This window comes from Sinocyclocheilus grahami, unplaced genomic scaffold (genome assembly GCF_001515645.1).
Source record: "Sinocyclocheilus grahami isolate Dianchi unplaced genomic scaffold, SAMN03320097.WGS_v1.1 scaffold609.1, whole genome shotgun sequence".
NCBI classification, from domain to species: Eukaryota; Metazoa; Chordata; class Actinopteri; order Cypriniformes; family Cyprinidae; genus Sinocyclocheilus; species Sinocyclocheilus grahami.
The window spans coordinates 548,989-567,585 of NW_015505788.1; the positions used below are offsets into that span (position 1 = coordinate 548,989).

The 18,597-nt window shown below is 36.8% G+C and overlaps 1 protein-coding gene across 1 annotated transcript in view; it reads right to left on the reverse strand.

Annotated features, from left to right (window-relative positions):
- The window catches only part of LOC107557588 (uncharacterized protein C9orf172 homolog), a 61,039-nt gene that overhangs the window by 41,556 nt on the left and 886 nt on the right, over positions 1-18,597 (reverse strand). The window lies entirely within an intron of this gene.

Genomic DNA, 18,597 nt, shown 5'->3' on the forward strand with positions numbered 1-18,597 from the left:
CACTTTCCCTGCCGGCCAAAAAAAAAAAAAAGTTAAATAATAAAAAAAAAAGAAAAAGAGGTTGCCAGCTACCGCCATCAGTTTTGGTAATTTTCACTAAATTTCAATGCCCCCCAGAACAGAGCCTCTGCTTTATTTCAGATTTACGCAATTTAATTAATAGTAAAATTACATCAAATTGAATTGAATAATCCATTGAATAATTGAAGAATCTTTCAATCAATCAATCATTCAAATATATAAGGATTATTCAATTCAATTTGATGGAATTTTACTATTAATTAAATTGTGTAAATCTTAAAAAAAAAAAGGCTTAATTTTTTTTGAGTGTACAATCATAAGAAATATATACAAAAATTAAAAATACAATAAAAGTAAGGGACTGTCTGAGGGGCATACAAGGGAAAGAGGATTTTAAAAAGATCAGTGCTGTGCGATGTAGATTTTTATTAATTATTATTTATTAATATATATATATCTTTTTTTTTCAATTTTAAAGCTGTTTATCACCAGATTAAGTCTGCACTGAAACATCTGCAAAGTACAAAACCATCAATCTTTTGTCCCATATAAGACTCTCTGTTTTCTCTTTAACTGCCAGTGGTTATTTGGCACAGTTCACTGTGAGTTTTAATTCATCCAGCTATCTCTGCTGAATTTAATTTCCTTTCCCTTCACCCTGCAAGGCCTACATTTTGTTTTAGGAGTGATAAGCCAGGTATTCGGAAGGAGAGAAATGGAAATAGAAATAAACAGAGTAAAATAAAAAGAGAGAGAGAGATGAGTGCAGTGCTGGAGATCATGTCAGTATAGAGAGCCAAGTGACTTTAAATAGACTTCTAGAGAGAAGCAGCGGCCCACAGGCTGTACGTCCCCGGTCTCTTCAGCTCACTCAGTGTGCCCTTCACATAAACCACTCTATATCACTTTACTCACTGTCAGTAAACACTAAAGTAGCGCTTTGAAACCGGCGGGTTTCAGGTCTGTTCTGATGGGGTCACTGAGAGGTAAAACAATTCTGATGCAAATAATAAAATACAGTTAAGAATAAATTCATGCATAGATTTGATTGCAAAATAAATAGGCATAGCAACTTTGAAAAAGGGGAGAAAGCAATACCCATATTTTATGGTGTGGACATCTAGTCAAACTCTACGGCACTTTAGAACAAAAATCAAAAACTGTCACTTGGAAGAAGCCAGTCAAACCCATGTAAACATGAAGGTTGCAAGACATGCATCAAAAAAAAAAACGTACAAATCAGGACAATAGAAGCAATCAAAACCTACAAAAGAGCAATAATATGTAAGTGCTTTGACAATTCTCAATTAGTCTAACGCAGTACATGTAGCAAGGTTTTTTTATATAATAAATAAAAAGAAAAACAAGTCGATAGAATAGAAAAAGAATAGGGAACGCTAGTGTTAAAGGGTCTTTTAAAAAAAATAAAAATAAGTTAAAAGAATAGAAAAAGCTAGTGACAGAGGCACTACTTTTTTTTTTTTTTTTTAAAGAAGACCAGTAGTAAGAATAGAAATAGAATAGAGAGTGCAAGTGTTAGAGGGTCAAGTGTTTTTTTTTCTCTTAGAATTAGAATAGAGAGTGCCAAAGTTAGAGGGTCAAATGAAGATGGAAGGACTCAGCTACTCGAAAATCAACATTTATAAATTCACATTTATTACGATCGATTTTGACCTACCCAAGACAAATTTTAAATGCATCAAATTTAAAGGGGACAATTCGATTTTGGTATTGTAGAAGTTACGATTAACATTTTCATTAATTTCTAATTGTCTTTTAATTTTCTAAAGATGTGTTCCACTTATCATAAAGCATTACCATTTGAATGATAGGATCGACAGTTCTCCATAAGCAGTAGGGTACACACACATAAGCTAAATAGAGACCGCTTGCTTTGATAGATTATATAAGTAACATTGCATTTACCTTCACACCTTGTTCATCAACTCAACTTCAATGATGATGAAATGAAATGTGCCCAGGTCCTCCACATACTTAAAGATGAATAAAAACACATTCCTTGCTTCATTGGTTATTTTTATATTTATTATTTTACTAAAATAATTAAAAAAATTTTTTTTTACAAAAATATGTTCAACAAAATATATGTTCCAACTTTCATAAAGTCTGAGGAGTTGAATGAACAGTTGAATGATCAGATAAACAGTTCTTGATATGCAGTACACATATTCACAGAACATGGCATGGACCTTCGGGCCTCTGTCTTTGGACCTTCCGGGCCTCTGTCTCTGACCTTCCCGGGCCTCTGTCTCTTTTTTTTTTTACAAAAATATGTTCAACAAAATATATGTTCCAACTTTCATAAAGTCTGAGGAGTTGAATGAACAGTTGAATGATCAGATAAACAGTTCTTGATATGCAGTACACATATTCACAGAACATGGCATGGACCTTCGGGCCTCTGTCTCTGGACCTTCGGGCCTCTGTCTTTGGACCTTCCGGGCCTCTGTCTTTGGACCTTCCGGGCCTCTGTCTCTGGACCTTCGGGCCTCTGTCTCTGGACCTTCGGGTCTCTGGATCTTTAGGCCTCTGCCTCAAGGACCTTCGGGCCTCTGTCTCTGACCTTCGGGCCTGTGTCTCGTGGACCTTCGGGCCTCTGTCTCTGGACCTTCAGGTCTCTGGATCTTTAGGCCTCTGCCTCAAGGACCTTCGGGCCTGTGTCTCGTGGACCTTCGAGCCTCTGGACCTTCGGGTCTCTGGATCTTTAGGCCTCTGCCTCAAGGACCTTCGGGCCTCTGTCTCTGACCTTCGGGCCTGTGTCTCGTGGACCTTCGGGCCTGTGTCTCGTGGACCTTCGGGCCTCTGTCTCTGGACCTTCAGGTCTCTGGATCTTTAGGCCTCTGCCTCAAGGACCTTCGGGCCTGTGTCTCGTGGACCTTCGGGCTTCTGTCTCTGGACCTTCGGGCCTCTGTCTCTGGACCTTCGGGCCTCTGTCTCGTGGACCTTCGGGTCTCTGGATCTTTAGGCCTCTGCCTCGAGCACCTTCGGGCCTCTGTCTCTGACCTTCAGGCCTGTGTCTCGTGGACCTTCAGACCTCTGTCTCTGACCTTCAGGCCTCTGTCTCTGGACCTTCAGGCCTCTGGAGCAATGTCCCTTATGAACTTCCACTTAAGGTCCTGTTAAAAATAGAGAATACGTGTGCGTCGTTGGGGTGGGGTGCCATATGTGTCCACTAAAAATTATTTACCTCATCATGGTAGATTCTACATACAAACATTTATGATTTTAAACAACAACAAAAAATCAATATCTAGAGAAATGCTCCCACCATACCTCCATGCACCACTGCATGGCTTATGTGGTCCTCCAAGTGAATTGTAATAAGTAATTTTCTTTACTGGTGAACCTGCAGCATGGACCCCTCGTCCCGGCAGGACTCGCTTGTACCGAAAATGCGTAAAATGCTATAAACCATGAAAAACAAACAGTATGTGATTTTTCTATTAATATAGAAGGATACAAAGATAATTTGTCACACACACATACACGCATATACTTTTACTACTTAATACTACAATTAAGTAATAGTACTTAAGTAATAGCGTGCCTGTGTGTAGTTCAAAACACATACTAAGCATGCTGAACTGTTGTTTATGCACAAGCACACAAACGACACACACATACTTAAAGTTATCAATGTTTTAAGCCTTAGTAAAGACCAAAGATTTTGTTTTTTTTTACTTACGGACACAACAAACAACTTCTTTGTAGCCAAGAAGCAGCCAGATGCTTCTCCCTTTGTGCTGTATTTCCTGTTGGCAATTTGACATGCACTTTTCATACACTACACTTTGCCCACCCTGTTTTATGTAGGTCCACCCACTTAAACATTTCTGGCCTTGCCCCTGGTCCAAACAGCTGATAAAAACAACACAATAATCCAGTCCATCAAAATGTTCATTTTTGGATGAATCCATTAAGGAACACTGTGAAACCATTAAGAGCAAAAAAAATTTATGTAAGTGGATTATAAGTGTCCTAAAGTTTAAGTATATTCACGTATATACATTGTACATCATAAAAATTGTACACAAGTATATTGTTGCCAGAATTTTACGAGTGTTTTTTATTGTGTTGCACTAGATATGAAGTATATTTAGATATGAAGTTATTTCCATCAATATATGCAAAATATATTTGTATATATTTATACAAATATATTTCATTTTGGTAAGACTACATCTGCCAGCGGCATAAATGCAGTGTAATTAGGCAGTCAGTTGTTAGCATCACAAATGTCTATTTATCACTACACTCATTATCATTTGGGTATGAGAGTCTTAATGTGAAGTTTTAATTTGCTAAATAACATGGATCTCTTAGAAGCAGCTGTGCACTCGTTGTCATTTAACGCTGTAATGAATGATTAAATTATTATGCAAACCTCCTAAAACTATTATTCTTTTCGATGTTGGACATCTGTCCACTGCAATAATAAATAGTAAGTTCATTAACCATCATTAACAAATTAATGTTTGATTCGTTAACATGCTAATGCATTAGGTATCATAAACTAACAATGAACATTTCTTTTTAAATTTTATTTATTAATTTTTTTACAGCATTTATTAATCTACCTCTGGGTTTGTGAACTGCTGGTAGCTTGTGAGTCGAAGAACTGTAAATTAATGAAGAACTGTTAACATGCAAAGAAGAAATGATCAAAATGAATTTATTAAATTTATTTAACAAATAAAACATAAAATTTCACAGCATGCTTCAAGTAAATAATTTTGGTCAAATGTTTGGAAAATTTGCAGACAAAAATCCCTGCTCGAGGTTAATGTTAATTTCTACATATACAAGTTTTACATTAATTAATTAATAAGCAAACTAATTAATTAATTTTTATATTTAATATTAAAGTTAAAGTGCAATTTAACCATTTACTATGAATCAACATTAACAATGAACAACAGGATATTTAAAAATGATTATTTAGGTAGATAAGTTAATGCATTAACAGTTTTTATAGCATTTATTAATGTTAACAAATTGAATCATGATGTAATGGGGTACCTGATTTTTTTCACGCATTTCACTGCCTTCGTGCCAATGTATACCACGGTGTATGTGTAATGTTTCACGGCAATACACGTCATGCACTATACCAGACTTCAACTCTATAAAACATATCTGGAGAAATTTAGTCAAATGAAGTTGAAACACTGCCACATTCTCTCGGTTACTGTGGGAAGGAGACTTGCATAGTGCTGCAGATCAGTCTATGTGATGCAAGTGGCTGTTGGGCTGCTATGTGTGGTTGTCAGGGAGCGGCAGTGAATCATCAGGCATGTGTGTGTGGTCAGGTAGGTGTGTATTGCATATGGCAGCCCTGGCTTCTCCAGCCAGCCATGAGAGAGCAAAGGGAAAGAAGTGACACAGCCATCTGCCTTCAGTCTACACCCGATCCCACTCCACCCACCCCGTCTGGAGCCGCACACATTCACATATTTAAAGGGGCCACGTTGTACACCTTACTACATCTAGTTAAAATATAAGTCAAGGTTTCGTGCACTCAAAAAAAATTTAAATAGTCAGTCAATTTTGTTTTGGAGGACCATTTTAACCCTCCATCTGACTCTTAAAACAACAGGTTGTTTTTGCTACTGTACTTCTGTATGTACATGACCTCCCTTATGACTGGCTAATGTCTGCAATTACACATTTCTGGTCTTATTAACACTCCTTTAATGGCTAATGATTAATGTTCACCAATGATCAAATACAAAATACAAACTCTGTTTTAAGCAACTGTTGCAGATAATGAGAATCCTGCCAATAATTAATGTAGTAATGTAAAGCCAGTCAGCATTCAAAAAAAATAAAATAAAAAAAGGAAACCTAAACAGATTTAGAAGCATAAACAGAAAATGGGGTGTTATCGTTAGGATCATGGTAACTACTAAAAATTATATTTTGTTAACTGACATAAAGCTGAAATAAAGTAATTAACATTTTTTGATGAAAAACCTCAACTTTGAAAAACTTTTTGAAACTGAAAATTAGGCACTGATTTAAGTTACTATAGTACTACAATTACTCAAACTAAATCAGAATAAAATCTAAATAGAAATAATATTTTAAAAACTAATAAAAATAACAAAATTACTAAAACGTAAACTAAAATTAAAACGAAAACTTGAAATTAAAAATATAAAAATAAAAGCTAATTTAAAATGTTATAAATGCTAAACAATTGAAATCATGAAGATTAGAAACTGAAATAAGTTTATTTTGAAGTACCAAAATTACTCAAATTAAAATAAAAACAAATCAAAGCTAAATATAAACTTTAAAAATTAAAATGACCAGAAAACATTAAAATCACCAAAACTATCACTAAAAAATAAGCTAACTGAAAGTATGAATGAATACTACAACAGTTAAAATAAGTTTATTTTGAAAATTAGTAAAACTAAAATAAAAAAATTAAAGCTACATAGAAAAGTTGAAAAAATGAAAACTAATAAAAAAATGTAATCACTAAAACCAAACTAAAATTAATAAAAAACTAATAATTAAAAATATTAATACTGTAACAATATAAAAATAATACTAATATGAAACTGCTACATTCTTATTCTTAACATTTACACCATCAAATAAAAAAAACTTTTCTTTTTCTTGTTGAATATCCTGTCATCATCCCAAATTACATCACATTATAGAAGTAAATTGAGTTGCAAACGTAATTTTATGTTGACAATAAAGTTTAAATACACAAGGTAGGTCCATACATGCTGCTGTATAGTGTTCAGTATCTCCAGGATACACACACACAACTTCTGAAGTCTTACTTGATCAAGTGAATGACTTGGACTCTGTTTAAGTCTCAGAGCGCTGCATGTGTCATCATCATCATGCTCAGTGAGCTGAAGAATTACTGCTACAGCTCTCTAAAAGCCTTCAATATAAAAGTCTCCAGAGGCTGAAGGAGTGCAAAAGCAGTCGGCCTTTAGAGCATCTCACCACGGCTTCTCCAAATGTGCAAGAAAAGCTGATGTTAGACATTTTCATGACCACGTTTACATGCACAACATACAAATTAAGCCTTTATTCTGAAAGAAATCCATTTAGAAACAATTGCGATTTTTCCTTTATGCATGTTCATTAGGAGTTTTGGCTTTATTGGATTATTGCAATCAGTTAATGCATTGAAATAAATATAATCATATTCAGATTAAAAAAACGTGGGCTCTGTCTCTCATTGAAAGATTAGATTGTTTCATAATTTTGACATTTTAACAAAGCACCCTAGAAAATGAAGTCGTCATTGTTGAATGATTACCGATAGTCATCTACTCACATGAGCATCAAGAGCCGGGGAAGATCAGTGACGTCTCATATGGATCCCACTGGCTCTTGTACTCTGAATCCCTCAAGTTCACATACTGAAGAAACAGATTTGTGGTTCAAACCATCTGCTGTTTCTCATGAACACCTGTGAAATCATGACACATATGTTACACAAATCTGTGTCAACTGCTGTCACACTAAATCTAATGCCATACTAGGAAAAAAAAGAAAAACACCAAATACACCAGTTTCAGCTTGAGTTTGATGGACATCCTGCAGTCAAAAAATACAGCCAGTTTACACTGACACCAAATCAACATTTGTCAAAATCAAATCTATCTCTCTTTTGATATAGATTAAAAATAATAATCTGATAATTTTTTTTGTAATTAAAAAAAAATAAATGTAAACCTCAGGCTGCAGACTTCCACACTCTGCTTGCCTCTTTTGATCTCAAGAGAGCGTTAACTATGGCTACTCACAAATCAGGCAACCAACTGGACCTTATTTACACATGACACTGCTCCACTGATCATGTGCTGGTTACTCTACTGCACACCTTGGATCATGTCCTCCTCACTCTTAACCTCAACATGGTTCCTGACACAACACATACCCCTCCACATGTCATATACGCTCTCTCTCACCCTCCCGGCTATTTGCTCATCTTCGCTTCTGTCCCCTAAACAGTTATCATCTATTGATGTTAAAAGTGCTACTGATACTTTCTGCTCCACTCTTACATCTTGTTTAGACAGTGTCTGCCCCTTGTCTTCCAGGCCAGCTCGTACCACCCCTTCTGCCCCTTGGGTGTCTGATCGTTCTAAGCTCAGGGCTGCTGAAAGGGTGTGGCGCAAATCAAAAAATCCTACTGACCTTAATGTGTATCAGTCACTCCTCTCTTTATTCTCTGCTAATGTCTCCACTGCTAAAAGGACATACTATCATATCAAAATTATCAATTCGTCTAACTCTTGCATGCTCTTTAAAATAGTTCCCTCCCTCCTTTGTCCTCCTCCTCCCCCTCCTTCATCAATTCTTACAGCTGACGACTTTGCCACATTCTTCATTAATACAATTAAAACCATCAGTGCACAATTTTCCACACCACCATCTGTCGAACACATCTTACCAGCAAACATACTCTCGTTTTCATCCTTCTCTCCACTCTCTGAGGCAGAAGTCTCTAAACAATCTTCAATACTTATCTTGCTGGATCTGTCCGCTGCTTTTGACATGGTTAATCAACCAGATCCCCTGTCAACCCTATTGGCAAAGGGCATCTCAGGAATGGTTCCAGTGGTTTGAGTCTTATTTTTCAGATAGGTCTTTCAAGATATCTTGGAGAGGTGAGGTGTCCAAGTCACAACATCTAACTACTGGGGTGCCTCAGGGCTCAGCTCTTGGACCACTTCTCTTCTCTGTCTACATGGCATCACTAGGTTCTGTCATTCAGAAACATAGCTTTTCATATCACTGCTATGCTGATGACACTCAACTCTACCTCTCATTCCATCCTGATGATCCAACGATAGCTGCTCACATCTCAGCATGTCTAACAGACATTTCTTGCTGGATGAAGGACCATCACCTTCAACTCAAACTTGCCAAGACAGAACAGCGTTATGATTGATGATAAGCTGACTTTCTCAGACCACATTGTTAAAACTGCCCGGTCTTGCAGATTTGCTTTATTCAACATCGAGAAGATCAGGCCCTTTCTTTCGGAACATGCAACACAACTCCTTGTTCAAGCTCTTGTTCTGTCCAGGCTGGACTATTGCAATGCTCTCTTGGCAGGTCTTCCAGCCAGTTCTATCAAACCTTTACAATTAATTAACACGGCAGCAAGATTAATTTTTAACGATCTGAAACGAATGCACATGATACCTTGGTTTATCAATTTGCTCTGGCTACCAGTAGCTGCTCGCAAAAAAATTAAGGAATTAATGTTTGCCTACAAAACCACCACTGGCTCTGCACCCCTTAAGTAATCAGTTAAAGTCCCCTAAATTCATTACTTCAGACTTATGTGCCCTCTAGAAGCTTGCGTTCTGCAAGTGAACATCACTTTATTGTGCCATCCCAAAGAGGCACAAATCACTTTTACGGACTTTTAAATTAAATGTTCCGTCCTGGTAGAATGACCTGCCCAACTCAACCCGAGTCCTTAGCCATCTTCAAGAATAGGCTAAAAACACATCTCTTCCATCTTTATTTGACCCTCTAACTCTTAACACTCTCTATTCTAATTCTATTCTTTATAAAATAAAAAATAAAAAAACTTGCCCTTTTTAGACTTGCACTCTATTTATTTACCAACTGCTTGTTTTCTTACAAAAAAAAAACAACTAACACTTGCTTCTCTAATCTTTTTTGCATTCTATCTATTTGTTTTCTTTTTATTTATTATACAATTAACAAAAGCAAAAAAGGCCTCTAACACTAGCTTGCTCTTTTCTTTTTCTATTCTATCTGTTTTCTTTTTATTTATTATACAATTAACAAAAGCAAAAAAGGCCTCTAACACTAGCTTGCTCTTTTCTTTTTCTATTCTATCTGTTTTCTTTTTATTTATTATATGATTTAAAAAACCCTTGCTACGTGTACTATATATTATATAAAAATCTAACATATAAATGTTAAATTAAAAAAATACGAAATAATATATATATATATATATATTTATAGAGAGAGAAAAAATTCTCTACTTTATACATACATTATAGCGCGGTTATCATTTTCACGTCCTGCGCCAGGTTGTTTAAATAGCAAATGCATTTGCGCCCACTTGTGCCCATGGGGGGGGGGACAATAAACCTAAAATTTATCAAGAGCAATTTTTGAAGGGGACACAAATAATATAGCTAAAATTGTACTTGTAACTTAAAGGGATAGTTCACTAAAAAATTTACATTTTGTCATTAATTACTCACCCTCATGTTGTTCCAAACCCGTAAGACCTCCGTTCATCTTCAGAACACAAATTAAGATATTTTTGATGGAACTGAGAGCTCTCGGACCTTCCCATAGACAGCAAGGGTCCTTACACGATCAAGGTCCAGAAATGTAGCAAGGACATTGATAAAATAATCCATGTGACATCAGGGGTTCAACCGTAATTTTACAAAGCTACGAGAATACTTTGAGTGCAAAAGAAAAAAAAAATCACAACTTTATTTATTGCGTATGCTGTTTTGTGTCAGCTGTGCCACGCGGATATACGGTTTATGTCGTTTACACATTGAGTTGAACGAAAACAACGTATCCGCGTGGCACAGCTGACACAAAATAGCATACGCAATAAATAATGACAAAATGTTAATTTTAATAACAAATACAATAAAATAAATAAAAACAAATAACATCAAATCAAAGAAATCATCACTGAACACAACTGCTGCTCCAAACACACATCCTCCGGCTCAAGCAAACTTTACATGGTTACTTGAGCCTTCTGGTTACTGTATGGTTTAATCAAAACTGCTCCCTCCAGTGGCTGTTTATGTCATTTACACATTGATTTGCATATGCAAATTACATTCAGTGGATACTCTCCAAAATGGCGCTAGGGTGATGCGGAGACGACGAATTGTTGAATAGAGGTCGTTATTTTTTTTCTTTTGTGCTCAAAAAGTATTCTCGTAGCTTCGTAAAATTACGGTTGAACCCCTGATATCACATGGATTATTTTACCGATGTCCTTGCTACATTTCTGGACCTTGATCGTGTAAAGACCCTTGCTGTCTATGGGAGGGTCAGAGAACTCTCAGATTCCATCAAAAATATCTTAATTTGTGTTCCGAAGACGAACGGAGGTCTTACGGGTTTAGAATGACATGAGAGTGATTAAATAATGACAGCATTTTTATTTTTGGGTGAACTGTCCCTTTAAGGACAAGCCTTACTACTATTAGTGCAGTAGGGAGACAGTGCCAAATTATGGCGCTTTTCCACTGCGTGGTACGACTCGGCTCGGCACGGCTCAGTACGGCACGGTTCGGCTCGGCACGGTTTGCGTTTCCACTGCAGTTCAGTACCGCTTTAGAGCGGGCGGGATTATTCACATGTCGTTATAGTTGCGCCGCCTCTACTACCACGACTCCTAAAAAAAACTTTTTCATTCCGCGTCGCCCCATCAAGCTCTCGCTGGATCCGCGCCTCTGCTATCAACAAGAGGAACGTCTGTTCTTCCACAACAGACAACAAAACTTTTTGGTTGTTAAAAAAAAAAGGTGCGCTCGTTCAAAACAGTTGCGTTCGATCCTTCGCAGGCTGTGCTGATTTAAATCTAGCGGTTCTTTTGTGTTTGTGTCGCAAGTTCAGTGACGCAGGTAGTGACGATTCTCTCTGGCCAATCAGTGATCAGCAGAGTTTACACGTCACATTTTGGTAACGGTACGGTTCACTTGGAACCTCAACCGAGGTGGTACTAAAAAAAGTACTAGGTACCAGGTACTGTACCCAGTGGAAACCCCCCAAAAGTGAACCGTACCGAGCCGTACCGTGCCGTACCATGCAGTGGAAAAGCGCCATTAGACAAATTCAAGCTGTTGTGGTCGCGCTGCGACAGCGCTCGTGTCCGTTGTAGATATTATTATCCGTCAAGCAGGTAACGTTATTATTGCTAACATAGCGGACTCATCGAAAAATACATTGGCTATCTGTATTAAAGAGAAATAATCACTTCATCCAATGTTCAAGTGAATAAAATAGCCTTGACAGTCGAGTTCCAAAACTATTGACTTTGTTCTCGTTCACCGGACTTGTGTGTGTGTAGGTGATGCAGGGTTGCCAGGTTTTCGCAAAAAAAAAAACCCAATTGCTACTCAAAACTAGCCCAATCGCATTATGGGGGGTAAAATACAAGTTTTTCGGTGGGGTTCCTCCGGTAAAATTCACATTCATATCACGTTATTGGGGTCGCTTCAACCCGTGGCAACAGTGTTAAAGTAGCCCAGTTCCGCGGGAAAACCACAGACTTAGCAACTGAGGTAATGTAAAAGAGGAAATCAGGCATTTGGACCAAAGCACTGTGAGGCAAGGGAGGGTGAGACTAAAAATATTTCTAAACTTAAAACACATTTTTGCCCCGTCTGCGTTGTTTTAATACTTACAAAGTTATTTAAAGTATAAAACATTGTTATTAATCTAAACTGCTAGCGCAGCACGTTAGCATTCAGTTAGCTTGTCATTCCCGCCTACTGTCTCTTTTCTCTCGCTCACTCCATTTTTCACGAGTTCATCAAACAACTGTGGTAAGTCAGAATCATTCAGCAATCATGGTGAGTAATGGCTTCTTCTTCTGTTATTGTCACTTGCACTGCTTGCCACATGTTTGGTGTAGCCTTCATGTTTGGTCCCTTTCTACAATTGCACTTTTTGTAAATTATATTATCACAGATCATAACTTGGATATGCTCTGTTTGACAGAAATCTGGCTAAAACCAGATGATTACATGATTTTAAATGAGTCTACCCCCCAAGATAACGGTTATAAACATGAGCTGCGTCTAAAAGGTAAAATGGGAGGGTGTTGCTACAATTTATAGCAATATTTTATTTGTTTGAAGTAATGGTGCTTTATATAACATTACCCAGAGAAAGAAGTGTTAATGATAAATCACATGTGACGTTTGTACTGGCTACTGTATACAGGCCACCATACAGACTTTCCGTTTCCGCTGATTTTCTATCGGAGTTAGTGCTCGTTGCAGATAAAATCTTAACTGTTGGTGATTTTAATATCCATGTAGATAATGAAAAAGATGCACTGGGATCAGCATTTCTAGACATTCAAAACTCCATTGGGGTTAGACAACACATGTCAAGGCCTACTCATTGTCATAATTATACTTTAGATTTAATACTATCACAATGAATTGATGTCAATGGCATTGCAATTCTGCAGCAGAGGGATGATTTCTCAGATCTAGTGTTGAGAATACTCCATAGTTAAAGATGCAAATTCAACTCCTTGCTACAAATATGGTAGAACCATCACTTCTACAAAAAAAAATAAAAAATATAACTTTTTATAAATAATCTTCCTGACTTGTCTCAATTCCTCAACATGTCCAATAGCTCAGAAAAACTTGGTGTAACAGAAACTATTGACTCTCTCTTTTCTAGCACTTTAGACACAGTCTCTCCTTTACACTTAAAGAAAATTAAGGAAAACAGTCCAACACTGATATAACAAGCACACTCATGCCCTAAAGAGAGCAGCCCAGAAAATGGAGCGCAGCTGGAAGAAAACAAAACTAGAGGCAGGGCTCTACGCTTACTTTTCTTTTTACTTAAAAACTTAAAAAATTTAGGAGCATGTTCAAAAATTTAGGAGCACCTTCTAAACAATTATCCAAAATCTTTTTAAAAAGTAGCCTTCCCATTACGAGGTGATATTTGACTCCTCTAACTTTATTAAAAGTATGTAATCTTTTGTCAAATTCTTAAAAAAATTATATTTGATAAGCTTTTTAAAAATGTTCCGAAGAGCGTTTATGAAGCCTAAAGTGGGCGGAGTCGGCCGTCACCATCTTGGCAGCGCGTCACCGCGCGTCACTCCTGGAGAATCAAAAATGGGCAAAGAGGCGGGAGCAGGCTGCTGAAACCACAGCCACCTAGCTCGAAAGTGGTGACGGCAGCGGCAATCCACCTGTCACTCAAGTGGCCGCGTCCTTAATTATGCAGAACTTTAAGGCTTAATATAATTTAAACGAATGAGTTATAAAAAAATTCACCCCCCCTAACAGTTGTCATCAAGGGCAAAATTAGCTATATAGACCAAAATCCTTTTTTGAACCAGGCTGTAAACATGTTTTTTTCTGCTGTAAAGTTGGGCATTTTAACATGGGGAATCTATGGGATTGACTCCCTTTTGCAGCCAGCCTCTAGCGGCCAGTTGATGAATTACAGTTTAGGTCACTTCCTTGTTGGCTTCACAAGAGAGAGAAGGAGGTTGCAGCTTGGTTTGAATGGAGATGCGCAGCGGCTGAGCTGTGACTTTGTTTTAAACAATTTTCAACGATGAAATAGAGCAAAATCAGACAATAGTGTTATAGTCAGACAATGTAAGTCACTTAATATTAACTTCTTGTTTATTGAATTGTATTGTATTAAATCAGTATCACATTTACAAACTCCTTTAAAAATCATTAAAAGCTGGCACTCATCTTAGTTCATCTCATGACCAGATCATCACAAGTATGATGATGATCTGGTCACTCGCACTGGTGCTCCTAAAAAAATGTTTATAGTCGCACGCAGTAGTTTTCAGTCGCAAATGCGACTGAAATGGTCGCACTGTAGAGCCCTGAGAGGTATTTCGTATTGCATAGAGGGAAAGTACTTCTACATACAGAAAAGCCTTAAAAACAGCTAGATCTGCTTACTTTTCATCTCTTTTACAAGAAAACAAAACTGCCCCAGGTATTTAATCAATACAGTGGATAAATTAACAAAAAAAATAAAGCATCAGCAGGCGCAGACATTTCCATGCACAACAGTAATGACTTTATGAACTTCTTTACTTCCAAAATCAATACTATTAGAGAAATGTATAACCATGCAGCCGTCAGCTACAGTATCACATCAGATATAGTACACTATAGAATCCCTGAGGAACAATTCCACTAATTTTCTGCTATAAGACAGGAAGAACTGTACCAACAACACGTATGTTTGATCCTATACCATCTAAGCTACTAAAAGAGGTGCTTCCAGAAGTCATAGATCCTCTTCTGAATATCATTAATTCATCATTGTCATTAAGATATTTCCCAAAGACCTTCAAACTGGCTGTTATTAAGCATCTCATTAAAAAACACAATTTGATCCTGGAGAATTAGTTAATTACAGACCAATCTCAAATCTCCATTTTCTGTCAAAGATACTAGAATAGGTATTCTCCTCACAATTATGCTCTTTCTTAGAGAAAAATGGTACCTGTGAGGATTTCCAGTCAGGATTTAGACCGTGTCATAGTACAGAGACTGCTCTCATCAGAGTTACAAATGACCTGCTCTTATCATCCGATTGTGGTTGTATCTCTCTATTAGTGCTACTGGAGCTTAGCGCTGCATTCTACACTATGGACCACAACATTCTAGACTAGACTAGAAAATTATGTTGGCATAAGTGGAATTGCATTGTCATGGTTCAAATCATACTTATCTGACCCTCATTAATTCGTAGCAGTGAATGATGAGGTATCATATCTATCACAAGTGCAGTATGGAGTACCACAAGGCTCAGTATTAGGACCGTTGCTTTTCATGCTTTACATGCTACCCTTGGGAGATATCATCAAGAAACATGGTGTTAGCTTTCACTGTTATGCTGATGATACTCAGCTCTATATTTCTTTGCAGCCCGATGAAACATACTAATTAGCAAAACTAACAGAATGCATAGTTGATATAAAAAAACTGGATGACTAGTCATTTCCTACTGCTAAATTCTGGGGGAAAAAAACAAAAAAACAGAGGTGTTAATTAGTTAGTTCTTTGTCATCAGTTAGGAACCTAGGTGTGCTATTTGATGGAAACCTTTCCTTTGAAAGTCATGTTTTTCCATCTTAAAAATATATCTAAATTACGACATATGCTCTCAATGTCAAATGCAGAAATGTTAATTCATGCATTCATGACCTCAAGGTTAGATTCATTCTTATTCTGTGGTTACTGTAGCCACCCAGATCCATTCCATATCCAGATCAGAGTCACTGCAGTCACCTGGATCCAGGCTGTATCCAGTCCAGATGGTGGATCAGCACCTAGGGACGTACACATAGCCCTGAATGTCAGCGGAGACCATGTCAACTAGACAAAGCCTAGTGACAGATCCCCTGTGATGACCTTGTCGGCCATTGGCACAAGACCACAAGAACCAGACGAGTCCTCTGCTCAATCTGACGTGTGTCGCAGCCTGGAATTATACCACACTATGCTGGATTCGTCTGGCCAGAGGAGAACTGAGCCTGGTTTATCCCAAAGTTTTTTTTCTCCATTTCTGTCACTGATGGAGTTTTGGTTCCTTGCCACTGTCGTCTTTGGTTTGCTTAGTTTCTGGCAACATTATTGACTTGACTGCACACTATTGGAAGAGAACTAAACTGAGCTGGATGACGACATCACTGAATCAACAATGAACTGACTTTAACTGAATAAACTGTTTTCTATTGTCCTCTTGCATTATCAACACACATTTTTCCTGATTAACACTGTAAAGCCGCTTTGACACAATCTGTATTGTTTTATATAAAGTTGACTTGACTTGTATATATTTATATGTATATAAATACACATACATGTATATATTTAAGACATTTACATGCATAAGTAAATTTGTGTTTACTATTGTCATTTTTCATTATTGACACTATTTTCCTAATTAATGCTGTTCAGTTGCTTTGTCACAATCTGTATTGTTAAAAGCGCTATATAAATAAAGGTGACTTGACTTGACATAAATATATTCATATTCATGTATATATAAATATATATTTTATACTTTTATTTTAGATGCAATTAATCCTGGTTAATCAATTTGACAGCCTGACATACACCCACCCACCCACATAATATATATATATTCTCTTTTTCATCATTACGACAAATAAATCTCCTTGAACTTAAGCAGCTCAACTTTATACAAACCTGGTCAAAATTGATCTTGCATTTATTACAGAATTGAAACACATAAATGAAATATGAATACTTTGGGTAGTGAAACAGGGTAGCAAAAACAATAAACAGGCAAACACAACCATTTATGGTTCCAAACAAAAGCTTTGGAATGCTGTATGAATACAATAAAACCAACATACGGTTTAAAACTAGCGTTCTCAACCATTTTTGGTCCATGCACTAATTCAAGCAGAACTAATTATTTTGATCACTTTTAGATCAGCTCTGTTTAGTTGCATTTAGTAATTTACACAGGGCTGTCACTAAAATGAAGGAAATTCATTTTTATGCACGAGCCGCCTCTAAATGAGTTGGCCATACATAAAGGGCATTCGAGGTGCCTCGTCATCACAGGACCAGAGACAATGTTCCTGGTTGTCCATCACTGAAATTATCTGCAGTGTATCTAAAACACTAGATCTACACACAACTACTAACAAGTACACAAGCCATAACAAAAATAAAGATACAGCAAAGGAAATACATGCATTTACAAGACAGGACGTCGCAAACAGACCATGAGAGGAAGAATTTTGACCGGAACCAGAAATTATGATTATGAAACTATAACATATAACACATTTTTAGATCATAAATAATAATACTAACTGCATTAACAGCTGACAAAAAGACAATCTGACTGACTTTGTCATAATTAATCATATATCTAATTGCAAACGTGATTGCGATTGCTGCAGGAGTGTGTCTCTCCAGCTCACAGTAATTCTGTCAATGTTAGCACTCTGTCAGAGCCTCAGTCATTAATTAACGTTATAGGATTGCTCTATAAAGGCTTTCATTTTGTTAAGTGTAAAACAATTTAAGGCATTAATGGAAAGGAACTGATGGTGAAAGAGGCTTATGGTATTAAATCTAGTTACGACTGATTCTTTTTAAAGGTTTGATATATGATGTAAAATCTGGAAGACAATGAACGTCACAACATATCAGCTCTCATTCATGAAGCACATGCAGAATTACGTTTTGTGTAAACTGTTCAACCATTCTTACATTAATTGTTGAATATAATTGCACTGGACAATTTATGCAAGAACGGTTTACAAACGTGAGCAGAAATATTAAATTAAATGTGAATAGTTCTTTGAACGTTTAACACAGAAATTAGTTCTGCTCATATATTGCGGGGCAAATATGTTTGGTAGATTTGAATGCAAGTCTGATTAATCCATCTATATATTTGCTTAATGAAAATGCAAGCGCACACTAGGGCTGGACAATAATTCAATATCAATATGTATCGCGATATCATTTTTTTCAATAACGGTGATACGATTTTTAAACACATTTCCGATATTTCGATATACATTACCAGTGTTTCCCATACATTGATTTATTTGTGGCGTTTGACTTCGTTGAATAAACATGAGCACTGCACGAAAACTGATATAAATTTTGGCCATATCGTCAAGCCCTAGCACACACAGAGTTGCCAAAAACTTTCAGGGACACATATACAGACACATTGACAAAGACACACACCAAACAAAACCAATAAAGTTAAAATGACCTCCTTGTGGAACGGCATAGTGAGTTTGTATCAGTTAAC